Below are 15,648 nucleotides of genomic sequence, written 5' to 3'. Positions count from 1 at the left end.
GGGGCCGCGCTGCCCGGGGGTGCGGGGCCGCTCCCGGCACGGGGTGCGGGGGATGGCGGAGCGCCGGCTCTGCCCCGGGACTGCGCTTGCTGCTCGAGACAGCTTTCAGCGGAGCGCACTGTACGCGCCCTCTGTAAAATGGGAGGCACTCACAGCTACAGAAGAAGACCGAGGGACTTCAATGGGAGCAGTACTTTTTAAAAAAATGTATCTTGGCTGACTGTATCGATTCCACTGGTTAAGGAAAAGTGCTTCCACTTAATCACTGAAATACAGTGTGCTTACAACGATTGTAGTGTGCCATATGAAGTCATGTTCTTTCCTTACTGATGTACCTAACCATGAAGGTACTGATGGTACCTAACCAAGGAAGAGGCAAATGCTGTCCTTGGCAAGGCCCTGTCCAGTGGTAATGGCGTGGACGGATGAAAAGCCAGTTACACTTCTCGTGGATAGACAGGTTACCCAGCAGGTCTTCATTTATGCTTTGTTTTGTGGGTAAAGTCAGTGGAAGGGGCCGAGTATTTCTGGCTCTGCAGGACCAGTCTAGGTATATAACTGTCCTAATAGGACCCTAGTGTAACATACCTGTTTGTATGTTTGGGTTGAAATTTCTGTTCACTTTGATTCTTATTGACCCAGTTGATAATGCTGTAAAAACAAAGCAAAGAAGGAAGGGGAAAGGATGGGGGAAGTATTTTCAAACACAGGGCTGTGCACACATGTCTTTATTCCTAGGATGTTTTAATAAATCCCTTTACTTAGTTTGCTAGTCTGTATGGCTTTAAAAAAGCAAATTAAGACACCAATCTGAAGCCCTGAAGGGTATGACTCAGTGACATAACAATAAATTGTAGTATCTCCTGCTAAGTAATTACACCATATCATGTCACAACAAGGTATTGTTGAAATACTATCATGTAGCTCATAAAGTGTCTTTTTTTTATTATAAGCCTATAAAATAAACAGAATGCTGTGTTACACACATGGGCGCAAAATATTTCATTAGGGCTGTGAAAAGGAGCTGCTGTAGTTTTCTTGCAGGAACATGCTCAAGATAAAGTAGGTATGTCCCAGTTTGCATTCTTTTATTCTGGGAACTAGCAGAGGTTAAACAGCAAGTGAAACCCTTAGGTCAGAGGCAGAGCTGTTCTGATGTCAAATCATGAGAAATGCCAAAATATTTAGTAGTAGCCAGCATGCTGCTCCTGGTGAAGTCAGTGGCTTTTCTTGCTATTATCTAGCTCTGGCCTCAGATGAACCTCTTTTAATCTGCTGTAATTTTACTGTCTTCTTGTGAAGTGGCAGAGGAGAGGGAGGATTGAGAATGATGCTTTTGCACTGTCAAGACTGTATACCTTTCAGCATTTTGTTGCCTTCCTGTGTTTGTTTTTGGCAAGTCCAAATTCTGAAGGGAGCAGGATCTTACTGATGTTAGTGGAAATTGCAAAACCAGAAGGGAGAAGCTGGGAGCAGAGAGAGTCCTTGCCATCTGGTTAGCAGATCCAGCAGTTTTAACCATGCCTGGAAGTGTTTCTAGATCAAAGGACGGGTTGATGGCAGCCCTTAACATCTTCCAGCACAACACCTCTTCCATCTCTGCTCTACCCATCATCCCCACAGAATGACTTCTGTCTCAAAACGGAAGGAAGAGAAGTGCTATGCAAGTCCTTGGTATTGAAAAAAAGAAAGAATGCTGCTTGGGTGTCCTTTGGTTTGTAGCACCTGCCATGAGCCCTTGCAACAAGATGGAGCATTTAACATGATGGGGCCTTGAGGATCCATAATCCCAAGCATCAGGAGGAGTGTTGGCAACATGTTACAAATTTCTGATATAAGCAGACAGGAGGTGTTACCTAGAGTGTGTTGAGGGGAATGTATGGATCTCTGGTGTGAACAAATCAGTATTAAAATGTTAAATGAATGGGTATAATATGTTCAGATGTCTGTTGAAAGACCAAATCCAGCCATTTGTTGAAATGAACCCTTGCTACATTCAGCCAATTTGACATTGTGATAAATGTAACTGTTCTGTTGCATTTCTGACAAATTCTGCTTCCCAAACATCAGTTAAAAAATAAAGGAAATACTTAAGAATTGTGTGTACTTTTTCAGTCCTTAATTCAACTTCAGGTTATGAAGCGAATTGGAAGTAGTTTGCTGGATCCAAGCAGTACAATTGTTAAGCTGGCATTTCTTCCAAGTTGTTCTGTGTTACAAAATGTACTCTATATATAGTCAGTGAATGGTTTTTATGCAGGGAAAATGTCCACTGCAACCAGTGGGCTTTTTCCTTAGTCTGCAGATACATGTTTGAGGGATTTGGATATCTGTGCCTAAACTTACTGTGTTCTGCAGAGTTTCAGGTCAGATAGTCACTGCATACATCTACTTCTCACTGAGCAGCTGCTGGAAGGAATGGAGGAGACATCATCACCTAGGCAGCAGTACTCCTTACTTTTGTTAAACACAGTTCACATTTTGGAGGAACCTTAAAGTTTACACTTAAAACGCTATTAATTTATTGCACCCCAAATGTTTAATCTCCACAGTACAGGGAGGATACATGCTATAAGTCCAAACTGTTAAAAATATAGAAATTGAGGCAGTAAGAATTTGAATTGAAGCTTACATTATTTAAAAGCTTGAGTATATTTACACTGCAGTGATGTACATACCTGAGCTGGTTTAAAACTAGTCTGCTGGGGAACTGGTAGCAATCTGGCTGTGGCAGTGTGGACCCTGTAGCTATCTGGAAAACATGCCCAAAAAGCTGGGTAAATACTTGAGTGGTTAGGCTGGGCTGAACTCAATGGCCAGACTACTACCAGTGCCCTAGACAAGTAATTTAAAGCTTGCCTGGCGGTGTGTCCGCAGCATTGCAGTCACATCACTTGTGGCTATAGCACAGACATACCCTTCTGTGGATTCTGTGACTCAGCCTTGTCTTCTGGCAATGATTCCCAAGCTCTTCTGGGAGTTCTGTGGCTGGTATCAATTCAGTGGTCCATGGGAAAGGCCTTTGCAGCTATTAGAAAGCTCACAGCACAGCCTAAGATGCACCTTTATGGCATTGAGATGTCCTGTGTTGTAACGGTGGGCTCTCGTGGCCATGTGAGCAGCTTGTGAGTCAGTCTGCGTGTTTGCATAACTGGGTCCTTCTTGTTTGCTTGGAGGAAGGGCAAGGCGAGGCTGAGTAGCCAGGCTTCCTGGCTCTGTCATACAGGTGTGGACAAGAGGAAACCACTGGAGGAGCTTGGGCAGAGCTGGTATTGAGGTGCATGGGGCCTAGGACAGAGGCTACTGTGTGAACCCCTCCCTGCCTCTCTCCTGCCCACACAGGGATGACGAGTCTTGCTGCCTGACCTGGCCCAGGTTCTTCCTCCTGCCTGTCCCTTCCTGTGGCCCATGGACCAAGACAATTACTGTAGTTCCTCACCCCTGAAATGAATTTACGTTTTGTGCAGAAACAAATTTCAAACACCACAACACAAGGTTCTTCCGTGTTCACCACCTCACTCAAGGAAAGGATGGATGGCTGCTCTTTCTAGATAAAAGCAACAAGTCACACATGAGTGCTTTTAACAAAAATCAGCTCTCTGAGGGCAGCCCTCAAGCCCACTGCAGCAATCAGAATTACAGAGTCAACGTGTGGGGACTGGGGTGTGTGTGTGTTGAATTTCTTGTCATCTGTTGATGTTTTTAAGAAAAGGCATGATTTTGTTGCAATGTAATGATGACTGAAGGCTGCTAAACTTGAATTCCATTATTTGAATTGTAGAATGACGGTTGAATTTAGTAGTGATGCCCAAGATGTTGTTGAGGGACACTTGAAGTTTCCATAGCAGGAAGAATAGCAACAATTTTGGAAGAAAGGGCAGATATGTATGTGAGAAGATTGATGGGTTTGAGACCAAATCTTCATCAAGTATATGCTAATGTGAACTAAAGATGATGTGTGGATGATGTTATAATTGAGAATGACCTTGTGTAGGTGCCCTGTCTCTTAATACTGTTCTTGAGCTTTATTTCTATAATGATGTTTTCCTCAGTACTGGGGCTGGAATTTCCCTCCAGAGTGTACAACAGGAAACAGAAAGATGACATTGTTCGCTCACACAAAAATATATGCAGTCAGTGGTTTTCTTATAAAAGGTCTATTGCTTTCAGTCTATATTCACTGTTCCAACAGAAAGCAATGGAAAACACATGGATAAGAAGTTATTCTGTTGCCTTTCACTGGATAAGGATTTGTTCTGTGCTCTGAAAGCCTGGAAATGATGGTGTGTTGGATTTGCATGGCCAGGTTTTTGGTAGCAGGGGGCTAAAGCTGTGGCTTCTGTGAGAAGCTGCCAGAAGCTTCCCCCGTGTCCAGCAGAGCCAATGCCAGATGGCTCCAGGACAGTCGTGCTGCTGGCCAAGCCTGGGCCAGTTAGAAATGGTGGTAATGACTCTATGATAACATATCTAAGGAGGAAGAAAGAAAGGTATTGTGCAGATGTAACTGTGGCCAGAGAAGAGTGGGACAAGAATATGTGAAAGGAACAACTCTGCAAACACCCAGGTCAGTAGAGAAGGAGGGGGCAGGAGGTGCTCCAGGCACTGGGGCTGAGATTCCCCTGCAGCCCCTGGTGCAAACCGTAGTGAGGCAGTTCTGCCCCTGCAGCCCAAGGAAGACCACAGGAGTGCTGAGATCCACCTGCAGCCCATGGACGAGTCCCACACTGCAGCAGGTGGATGCCTGAGATGAAGCTGTGATCCCCTGGGAGACCTGTCATGGAGCAGGGGCCTGGCAGGGATCTGCAGACCCATGGAGAGAGGAGCCCATGCCAGATCAGGTTTGCTGGTAGGACTTGTGAACCCTTGGGGAACAGCCTGTCCTTGAAGGACTGGACCCTGTGGAAGAGTGACCCATGTTGGAGCAGTTTGTGGAGAACTGTTGCCTGTGGGATGGGCTCTACATTGGAGAACTGTCTCCTGTGGGAGGGAGCAGGGGAATAACTGCTCTCCCTGAACAGTGGCAGAAACAACATGAGATGAACTGACCATAATCCCCCATTCCCTGTCTGTCTGTCCTACAGGGGGAGGAGGTAGACTGGGAAGGAGGGAGGGGTGAGGGGATGTGTTGTTAAGGTTTTATTTTACTTCTCATTATCCCGCTCTTATTTTGTTAACAATAAATTCAGTTAACATCTCTAATTCAAGCCTGTTTTGCCTGTGACAGTATTTGGTGAGCAATCACTCTGTCCTTAACTCATGAGCCCTTCATGGTATTTTCTCTCCTTTGTCCAGCTGTGGAGGGGAGTGATAGAACAACTTTGGTGGGTGCCTGGCATCCAGCCAGGGTCAACCTGTGGTAGATGGGAAATTGAGAGAAGTAATTCTGCTCTTTGCTATTCTCAGAAAATCTTGTAATGCACCAGTTAGATAAAAAGTGGGATTGTTAACAGATGGAAGTTGTCTTTGCTACGCAAAAAAGTAATTTAGATGTGTCAGTTTATGTCTATTTAGGGTCCATATCATGTAAATGTCATTTGACTTTGCTCAGTTAAGCAATTCACTGTAGTAATGCCAGGTTACTCCTAGGGGAAAACCAGGTCTTGGATCTTCCAGGAGATAGTTAAGGTTATCTAACTATAGTAGCCTATAGTTAAAGCTGCTAGACCTTCAGTTATTATTTATTTGTTTGGCTGATGGGACAATAGATACCTTTTATGAATTTTGTTGAGTTTTTTGGGTTTTGGTTTTATTGGGTTGTTTTGTGTTTTTTTTTGTTTAATTTAAGAATTTATTTCCCCATTTTGATGTGTTCTATTATATATGGCTTTATATAACTTGAGTAGGAGACAGATTGATCTTTGGAGGTTTCATATATCCAGAGATCACCAGTTTTTATGTGTCCTGCAAGAATGGAGGTTTTGGGTCTAATCTGGGTGATTGAGAGCTGTCTTAAAATATGGAGGATGTTAACACTCCTTTTACATTTGGGGACATTGTTTGCTTGTGTAGTTTAGGATGTACTGTCAGGAATTAAAGAGTCCAATTCAGCTCTGACGTAACTCCATTGACTTACTGGAATTTCCACAGTCACAAATGACTCATAATGCTCAATATTCAAAAACAAACTCCAAAAGCATGCAATTTTGGGAAACAATGTTTGGTTTGGTTTGTTGGTTTGGGTTTTCTTCCCTTGCAAACTGGTATTGTATGAAAAAGATACACTATAAGAAACTGAAAAGTTAATATAGAACTAAAGAATGTTGTATCTCTTTAATGTTATTGCATACTTACTGAAAAGTTACCACATTTCTTTGCTGAATTGTGAGACCCTGAAAAGACTTATCAGACAAAATGTAGAATTTAATACATTTGACTGAAGAATGTACTGAAATTGGTAAGATAATGGTTCCTTCTCTTGCTGTTTGAAAAAGCTTTGCAGACTCTGACCAGTTTGAGCTAGCTGCCATCTTTAGCTGATTTTCATAAATTAAAAATATCATTATATGAAAAAAGTATTTCAGTAAAGGCTGTGACAGCCTGGAGGAGAAACAGTGTCAGGAGATCTCAGAGCAGCCTCCTGAGCGCTGGAGGTTACTGAGGAGGTGAAACTGAAGCTGAGGAGCACGGCGTGGAAATGGGAGACAGCGGTTTCCTAAAAATGAGGAAATGGGGGAGGGGAATTCTAGCCAAAACAAGGATAAACGTTGGTTTGTTTTGAAGTTTTGGAACAAGTTGCCCAGAGAAGCTCTGAAATGTTTTCAGGTTTTCAGGATCTGACTGGACAAAGTCTAGACAAATCCATTCTAAACTCAGAACCTGTTCTGAGCAGGAGTTTGACCTCCTGAGGTCCCTTCCAGCCTGACCAACCCTGTGATTTCTTTGCTACTGCATTAAGTACCTCTGCTGGGGGAAGATAAGGATCATTATATACTTTAAAATCAGGCTGTTCATGGCAACTTCTAGCTATAAAAAGCTGTACTTGTTAAAAACAAAACCTGAATGAGAACAAATTGCAAGTTAAAATTATCATAATGCAGGCATTAAGAACAAAGTAAAGGAATAGCCAGTGGCTACCTATGTAGTACTATATGCTCCAGCAAGAATGGCATCTGTTGGTTAAAAAAAGAGAACATGTGCTGTTCCCTATTTTAACCAGCAATAATATTTTTAAAAAATTTATTGCATATTCTAAGTATTTAAAACAAAACAAAACAAAAAAAAGAAATCTAGGAAAATACATAATTTGAAAACTTTTTAAAAATTATATCAATATGTGTCTTTTTTAAAACATATTTGCTGTTTTCATGATACTTCCAAACTACTTTTATAAAGCAATGATATTTAGTATTTTAGTGTATATAAAAAATGATTAATGGGGTGATATCAGTTGTAGTGTGAAATAGAGACCTCTTCTATGAAATTTAATTTCTTTGCCTTCTACACAGATATCTAATAATGTCTTTATTGATCCACATATTTTAATGAAAAGTGATTTGACTGAAAATTTTAATTGCCTGCTTAGCAATACAGTTCCTGCAGTAAGAAAAATATATCTCTCTATCTGCAGAGCAATTTTCTATACTCATAAATTAATGGGAGAAAAGGCCTGTTTGGTGACTATTGCTTTCACCACTGTGCCTCACACGTCCGACTGCAGTGTGAAGGCTAGATGGAATTTCATTTATTCAGTATGGGCATATTCTTTGGGACAGTACAGCCAGCAGAAACTTGAGATGAGGATTATCTTGTAGGTCTGGTTTTTCGAACTAGCTAGGGTGTGTTACCTTAATAAGTAAGCCAAATAATTACTTATTTACAGAGTCAGCAAATAGTAAGGTCACACTGGCATTTCTGAGCAAAGAATGACACTGAACTGATCGGTTAAAGTGGCCTGAATTTATTTGAAATACTCCAGCAGTAGTTATAATTCAAGTAAAGCCCTATGGAATTGTAAAAGCAAAAGTACTGAGATAGAAAGGTATGTGGCATTCAGAACATCCATTCAGAACACGGGGGGTTACTACCTGGGTATCTTGCTTACAGCTCAGTTTATGGTTCAGGATTTCATCCAGAAAGTGAGTGACATTAAAATGATGTGAAAGTAAAGAAACTATTTCACAATATGTGCAAGCCTTTCAGTTGTGCTCATAGCTTCTCCAGTGCAATAGGAAAGCATTTGTACATTATGTTTTGCCAAACAGCTTCAAAATTTTTCATGAATCAGATAAAGCCATCACCAGAAAAACATCTTCCAGTCTAAGCTGTGAGGGAAAACTCACCATTTCTGTTCCTTAATCTACCTCACTTCATACCAGTACTACATTTTCAAAAAAGACCAGGTCCTTTTTAAGTCCTCAGGTTTTCAGAGTGCATCTTGAAACAGTTTTGAAGGAACCAGGTTGTTAAAAATTGGGAGTCATGGTTTAACCCCAGCTGGTAACTAAATATGACATGGCTGCTTGCTGCAACCTGGCCCCAGTGATCAGAGAAGAACTGGGGGAAAAAAAGTAAAGCCTGTTGGCTGAGATGAGAACAGCTTAATCATAGAAATAAAATATAATAATAATACTATAATAATTTAAATTATTATAGGAAAAGGGATGCAACAAAAAGAAGTGATAGCAAAATAAACCCCAAGAAACACAAGTGGTGAACAATGTCATTGTTCACCTGCTGACAAATGCCAGGCCTATCCCTGAGCAGTGATTGACCTCTCCCCCACCCAGTTTGTATACTGAGTGTGGCACTCTGTGGTATGGAACATCTCTTCAGCCTCCTTGGGCCAACTGTCCTGGCCATGCTTCCTCCATCCTTCTTGTGGACCACCCTGCTGGCAGAGGATGGGCAGCTGAAAAGTCCTCAACTTAGAGTATGCACTGCTCAGCAACAACTAAAACATCAGTGTGCTATCAACCTTATTATCATACTAAATCCAAGCCCCAGCCCTGTACCAGCTACTAGGGCAAAAAAATCAACTCTATCCCAGCCAAACCCTGGGCAGTAGGGGAGTCAGTACATCATAGAAATTGTTCTCTATTGGCATTTCTCAAGACAAACTGGGATTTTAAAATTTTTTTTGTTTGTTTTGTAGGTTTTTTTGTGAGGGGTTTAATTTAATTTAATTTCATTTCATTGTTAGTAATGGAAGGTGGAAATAGAATTGAAATATCTGTGTTTGTATATATATTTATATTAATATATATAATATATATTTATATATATATGCACTACAAGCACTGGAGTCAGGACCTCCTGCTTGCCTTCTCAGTGCTGGACCATTTACTATCCCTCTTTGTGTTTACATAAACCCTGTTTTTTAAATGTACAGATGCAGTGGACCTGTGTCTGACCTGTTTTCCATGCTTTGGGAAAAATCTGCTAACTTAAGTGTGTACTTATGTCAAATGGTGTTGGAGACTCAAGTGCAGCACTATACTCACAGCTTGTGAAGAGTATCTAAATGGCCTTTATTTAATTAAAAGGTACATATGGGTTAAAAGCTCTGGTATCAGTATAATTGGCAGTGAGATAGAGCTGTGAGATGTAAAAGTGGGGTAGCAGGTATATGCAGCGAAGGTGAAACAAGGCTTCTGTTCACAAAATCTGCTTGTCTATATTATTGCCATGTGATGTTGATTAATTCTTACTCTGATCCTAAATGGCTGTGCCTGATGTCTCTGTCTGTTGAGCTCGCTCCTTGTTTCACTAAGAAGCAGCAGCATCTTCACTGGTTGTAAAGGGAGCATTTGTAGTAAGTGCCAAGAAAGGCAAGATTACAATGGACGCTAATTTAAATAAAAAGCATTTAGGCATCTTATATGCCTGGGATGTAGGGAATTTCTATTTCAGCTCTTCTTCAGTCATTTTTTTTAGATTTTGATGACAAGCATCACATACTTGCTAAGGGAATTTCTTTGTTGCAGCTCTGTGAAATAGGGAAGCATGATCCCCATTTTCAGGAAGCTGGTAGTGTGAGCAGGGAATTGTGAAAATTACAGTGTCTGAATTAGTAGATACTCTGTTAAATGTTCAAATGTCTATCTCAGCTTAGAATTGTGGATTTAGGCTTCAATGTTTCAAGAGGTCAAGAGCTGAGCCTGGCTTTGTTGAAAATATTGGGAAAAGAGTGCACCAACCTTCCCCACTAACATACAAGTGTCCACTTGGAGTTCAGTTGTATTTGGTGGAGCAATGAAAATTTTCTGGGCTTTGAGGATAGTAGACATTTCCTAAGCAATTTCCTACATTATGAACAGGATGAAAAAGCCAAACTAATGTATAAGTTGGTTTAGAGACTTCTTTTTCCCTACCATATGACAAAGAAATATTCATGACTAGTAGAAAAATGCCTGAGGCCATGAGCATACTACCATGGTAACATTGCTCAGTTTGCTTTCAGGAAACTGCTGATTTTTGAACTGTGCTTATTCAGCCACCACCACGGATCTTGGGCACAGAGACAGCAGTGACACAACTGACCAGCTCTGTTTTTTGGGCTAGTTAGCTGGTGTGCTTGGCCACTCTGACACTCTGGGCCTGGACTTAGCTCCTTCCAAGGTTGGTTTCTGTATACATCACTGTCCTGAATAGTCCAGACAAGTGCAATGTACTTCCATTCCTGTTTCCAAGCTGTGAAGTGTCTACTGGTATGTGTTGCTGTCTCTCTCTGTCTGAACAGTATCTGCTGTTACCCTTTCAATATGTTTTATGACTGTGCTGTGGCTAATTTCACCCAGTTGTTCCCAGATGCTTCAGCCATGTTCTGTCCCTTTTGGCCTCAGGGCAGGTACACAGCCTCCCAGACCTGGAGAGAGGTGAGAAGGGTACCTTCCCCTCCCAGCACTTTCCACCAAATGCTCTCTGTGTCAGATTTGCACGGGAGGGTGTTATGTCCCACCAGACACCCTTGCAGAGGCTGGTTATGTAACTTTGTAAGGCTAAGTTCCAGTATCTATAGTAACATTTAAACAGAAATAAAACAGTTCCCAAACCAGGAAAAAATTACTGAAAACTATCCAGAAATTAGGTTTTACCTCTCCTGGGTCACATCAAAACATGGGTTGTTGGATCTATACAAACTGTAGATGACAACCTTATCCTTACTGTGTCCTCTGACAGTATGCAAGAGAGATGGAAGAGAGGAAGGGGTCTTTAGAGAGGAGACAGTTGACCTGGAACAGGCATAGCCAAGTGGCACTTTCCAAAGCTCCAAAGATGCTTTCAGAAACTTGGTAAGAGGGTTTTAGTAGGGATGGGTGTGGGAAGAGTCATGGGAATGTTAATAATGGCTGCCTTTTGAAGTGTGTTGGTGCTGGGAGAGCGCTGCTGCTCATGTGCATATTGAAGAATTTGTCTGGGAAGTCTGAATGACATGGGACTAAGATGAACAAGATTAGGTGAAGATGAAGATGGGTTTTCAGTTCACTCTCCTCTGTCTACACTGAAGGCATGCTCTCCTCAGGCTTCTTCACTTATGAACAGCAAAGTTATTCCTGTAGTGAGGAATAACCCAGTTATTCCTGTAGTGAGTTCCTTTCTTCTCAAAGGAACTGCTTCAGCAAAACCTCACCAGTGAGGCATGGCAAAAGCAGATTCACATCAGTGAAGAAATTCAGCCTTTGGTGAACAGTTACTCAGAAATACCATCATAAAAATCTGCTGTAGAAATCCTGCAGCTTATTTTTAAAAATAAATAAAAGTTGTATTTACAAATAAAATACTTTATCAATAAATATGCTGTATTTATTTCTGCAGGCATCAAATCTATTCTGTCATCTCTTCAGGGCAAACAATGCCCAAAGTCTTCCTTTAGCCTCTTCTATTGTGCCTATTTCCATTTCTCCTTGTTATGAAGCAGTTGCAGAATACATCTGGAGAGAGCAATATATTGTGCATACTTCTAATAAAAGGCCTGGACAATCTGCTACAGGTATCCAATGAATAGCTGAAAACTTAGATTTTGGGGTTTGTGGAATCTCCAGTTTTGAACAGAATATATGTGCTTTTCTTGGGTAACACTAATGGCTCTTCTAATACAATTTTCAACTTTTTGGGTTTTTGTTCTTCTATGCTTGAATAGCATTATATTCTGGCACAAAGTTTAATCTCTTTTTGAAGTGTGCTTGTGCCAGGCAAGAACTATAAATTCATAATGCAGAAGTCTCAAATCAGAGCTTTACTTATTGGGTTCCAGAGAGGATCATAAAATGCGTCAGTTATTTAAGATGCAATGTGAAAATAGAAAAGGTATTTTAATTTAAGAATCAAGCTATCAAGCTTAAGGAAATACTATTTTAAAAAATAAGAGAGGTAAAATAACATTCATTTTCAAAAGCAGCTGAGTTTTATTACCTTAGGGAAATAATTATATAACTCAAAATACAAATTAACATCTCTCTCAAAAGAAAAAAATGCTTTAAAATTTGCCGCTAAGTGTGAAATGTTTAAACTCTCAAATCTTCCAAAGAAAATTGTGGCAAACACCAGTCCTTTGGAGGTAGAAGTTCTCAAAAATATGCACTTTAGAAAGTTAGAACCTCTTATATTGACACCATCAGCTCAGAGAAGTCCTCAGTGATATGCTTTTTCCCCAGTACTCCAGAAACCAAGACCTACACAATTAATAAACTAGCTTTTAGTTACATTAATAATTAATAAAAACATCATCAATCCATTTAAACTTTTTAAAGCAGCTATGATCAGGGCTGGGGAAGAGAGTTAAAGGCAAATGGAAAAGGATCTGTTGTGGAAGACTTTGACCATAAAGGTTATAAATCTTTCTTCATGTGTACAGAAAAACCAAACCTAACAATAGCAATCTTGGCAGGTCGTAATGAAGAATTGGGAGGATCTGAAATTCTAGAGTGGAAAATCAACATACACACCCACTGGACCAAATTCCCCCATGTGCTAATAGCCAGCAACAGCCCAATTCATGCATAAATCCTTTTTACATCCTTAAGCTGGAATAGAAGTATAGGTGTAATTTCAAAGATACTTGAGGAGATAGAATTTCAGTCTTTGTGAAGTCTCCTACATTCTACAAAGGCTTGTGTGTTAGTCTAACCTAATATGCTGCATATATTTCTGGTATAATAATTGATAATGTGTAAACTTAAAATGCTGGCTGGAAAGGTTAGGAAGAATTGGAACCTAAGCAAAGAAACATAAGACATGAAGAATAAATCATAAAGCCTGTCTTTTAAATATGTGTCAATAGTAATGGAGTAGTTAGTGCAGGCACAAGGCTCTACATATCAAAACCGCTGCATGAACAAGGGCCTAGATGCTAAATGCCAGTATGTCAATGGTTCCCAGGAAATGCAAGGGGCTACTTTGGTAGGGTTTCTCTTCACTAAGCTTTATGTGTAACAGACTCACCTCTGTTATTACCTCCTATAGTTTACAGATTAAATAGCAGGATGGGGTAAGACCAGCAAAATATTCAGTTCTCAATTCTGAAATAATTAGACACAAATCTTGAAAACCAGTGATTCTGTGAATACAGTCACCTGAGCTGTGTTGCATCAAGAAGCTATTTGCCCCTGCATATTTAGTAGAAGATATCCTTGGGTGTGTGTAGTGATAATTGTAATTGAGAGAGAGCAAAGCAATGCAGGTCCCTTTTTATGGCAGTGGCTCGCACACTGAGGAACCTTGAAAACTCTCTTGTTTCACACAGGCTATCTGTGGAATTCCTGCCATCTATGTGCAATGAATTCAGACTGAGATCCTAATACTGGCTTCTTTCAATCGAGTTTTGTTATGCACTTGGCATGCTTTCACACCCCAACCTCCCATCTGCAGCCTGCACCTGCATTGCTCAATATTTAACTCAAAGATCTCTGAACTTCCTGGACCATTAAGGTGTCTCTTGCTTTGTGGCTTGCTGGTGTGGCTATTGCTTACCATGAGAAGGGAGTTTAAATGCAGAGAAACAGTGTTGTTTTCCTCAGTTTTGTTTGAAAAGAGCTCCTGTCTGGCATTCTGCAGCTATTCCTCAGCATGAAGCATGGACATGAAGAGCAGGGTGTAACATTTACAACCTGAAATTAAAATGCTACTGCTTTGCATTCTTATATTTTCTCTTTCTGTACAGTAGCAGAGTGAGTGCAGGGTGTAGTGCTGTCCTTATCACAAACAAATCCACTGTTTTCTGCTCTCAGCTACTGAACTGTTTGAAAAAGAGCAATTCCTTTCTCTTATGACTCTTTCTGATAAGCTGGCAATAAAAATTCAGGACTCCATGTAGCCTCTGGAATGACACAGCTGAGCTTCTCCACAACATGCACTCCACATCACTCAATGGGTTAGAGATACAGTAGGTATTTGCCCAGTGATTTTACAACTACATTGCACCACAAATTATTCACCCTGGCTTTATAGACACACCTCTCCCTTCCTGATCTGGTCAGTCTTTTCAGAAGGCTAAGTCCAGCATGATAAAGTGAAAGATATCTTGTTGGAGTTCCCCTTTAGGTGCATACAAATTACTGGTGAGCTGTATACTTCATTAGAAGTATACAAGTATTAGAAGAACAAGTATTTCAGAATCAAGAGTTACTCCTAAAAATAATAAAATTATGTGTGTGCTCATTCAAACACTTCTTGAGAGTGAGTATATTTGAGTGTACCTACTTTAGAGTGGGTGCACTCAAATATATGTAAATGTGTATATTATTACAGATATACACATAGTGGCTTGGATAACCTAAGAACTTGAAGGTTCACTGGCCTGACTTTTATGTATGGAAGGTGACATAGTACTTGTGAAGGCTTGAGGTCTGCTCTACTCTAGAAAATATGTTTGGAGCTGGCAAGCCTTCCACAGTTAAGATCAGAGGAAACATTGCTTTTGATCATATCCCTTCTTTCCTGGGGGAAAGAAACCCCAGAAATCAACCAACACTTTTCTGGTACAACTGTGTCTCCACTGTAATTTTTACTGAACCTGAAGCAGGGAAGTATCACTTAGAATGGCTCTGGATGTGGGACCTGACTGCTCTCTTCAAGCTGGCTTGACAGGGTTAAGGGGCATGGACTGGCCAGCCAGATACAGAAAATCCTTTAGGTGTGATCACTCTATTCTAGGCAAGGCACTACAAGCAATTAATAACCCATGTAAAACTGCTGTTGATGTTTGCAGGCAACAAGTAGAAAGGTGTTTGTTGAAAGAGGCATGGTTTAATGGTCTTAACACAGGATTGTGATTGAGGATCTCCTGTCTTCGTCTCGTGACTTTGACAGTGATTGCCAGTCTGTCTTTTGACAGGTCGAATGTTCTTTATATGTTTCTATTCACCTTCTTTGAAATGGGCTACAAAGTTTTCCTTAGCTCTTAAGAACCAGAAATAATTAGTTTCTGTTACAAAATTCTGTCAAGACATAAACCATCGATCATCAGATTCATCTACCTTTGTTTCTGAGTGTTAGCTGTCCTAGACATGTATTTAATGGAGAGAGACCTTTCCAAAGGGTAAGACCTCCCAATGTGTCAGTGTAGGAGACATTTTCCTTCCAAAAGAAATTTCTCCTTCCCCACCATTATAGAGATAATCTAAATTATTGGCTTAGGCTGACTTTTCAATAGCTAAGGTGAAGTGAAATGGACTCCATCCTAGAAGTTACAGTTGTTTATAAACTGCGCAA

Source organism: Geospiza fortis, unplaced genomic scaffold (genome assembly GCF_000277835.1).
Source record: "Geospiza fortis unplaced genomic scaffold, GeoFor_1.0 scaffold40, whole genome shotgun sequence".
Classification (NCBI taxonomy): Eukaryota; Metazoa; Chordata; class Aves; order Passeriformes; family Thraupidae; genus Geospiza; species Geospiza fortis.
This window is presented reverse-complemented; position numbering follows the sequence as displayed.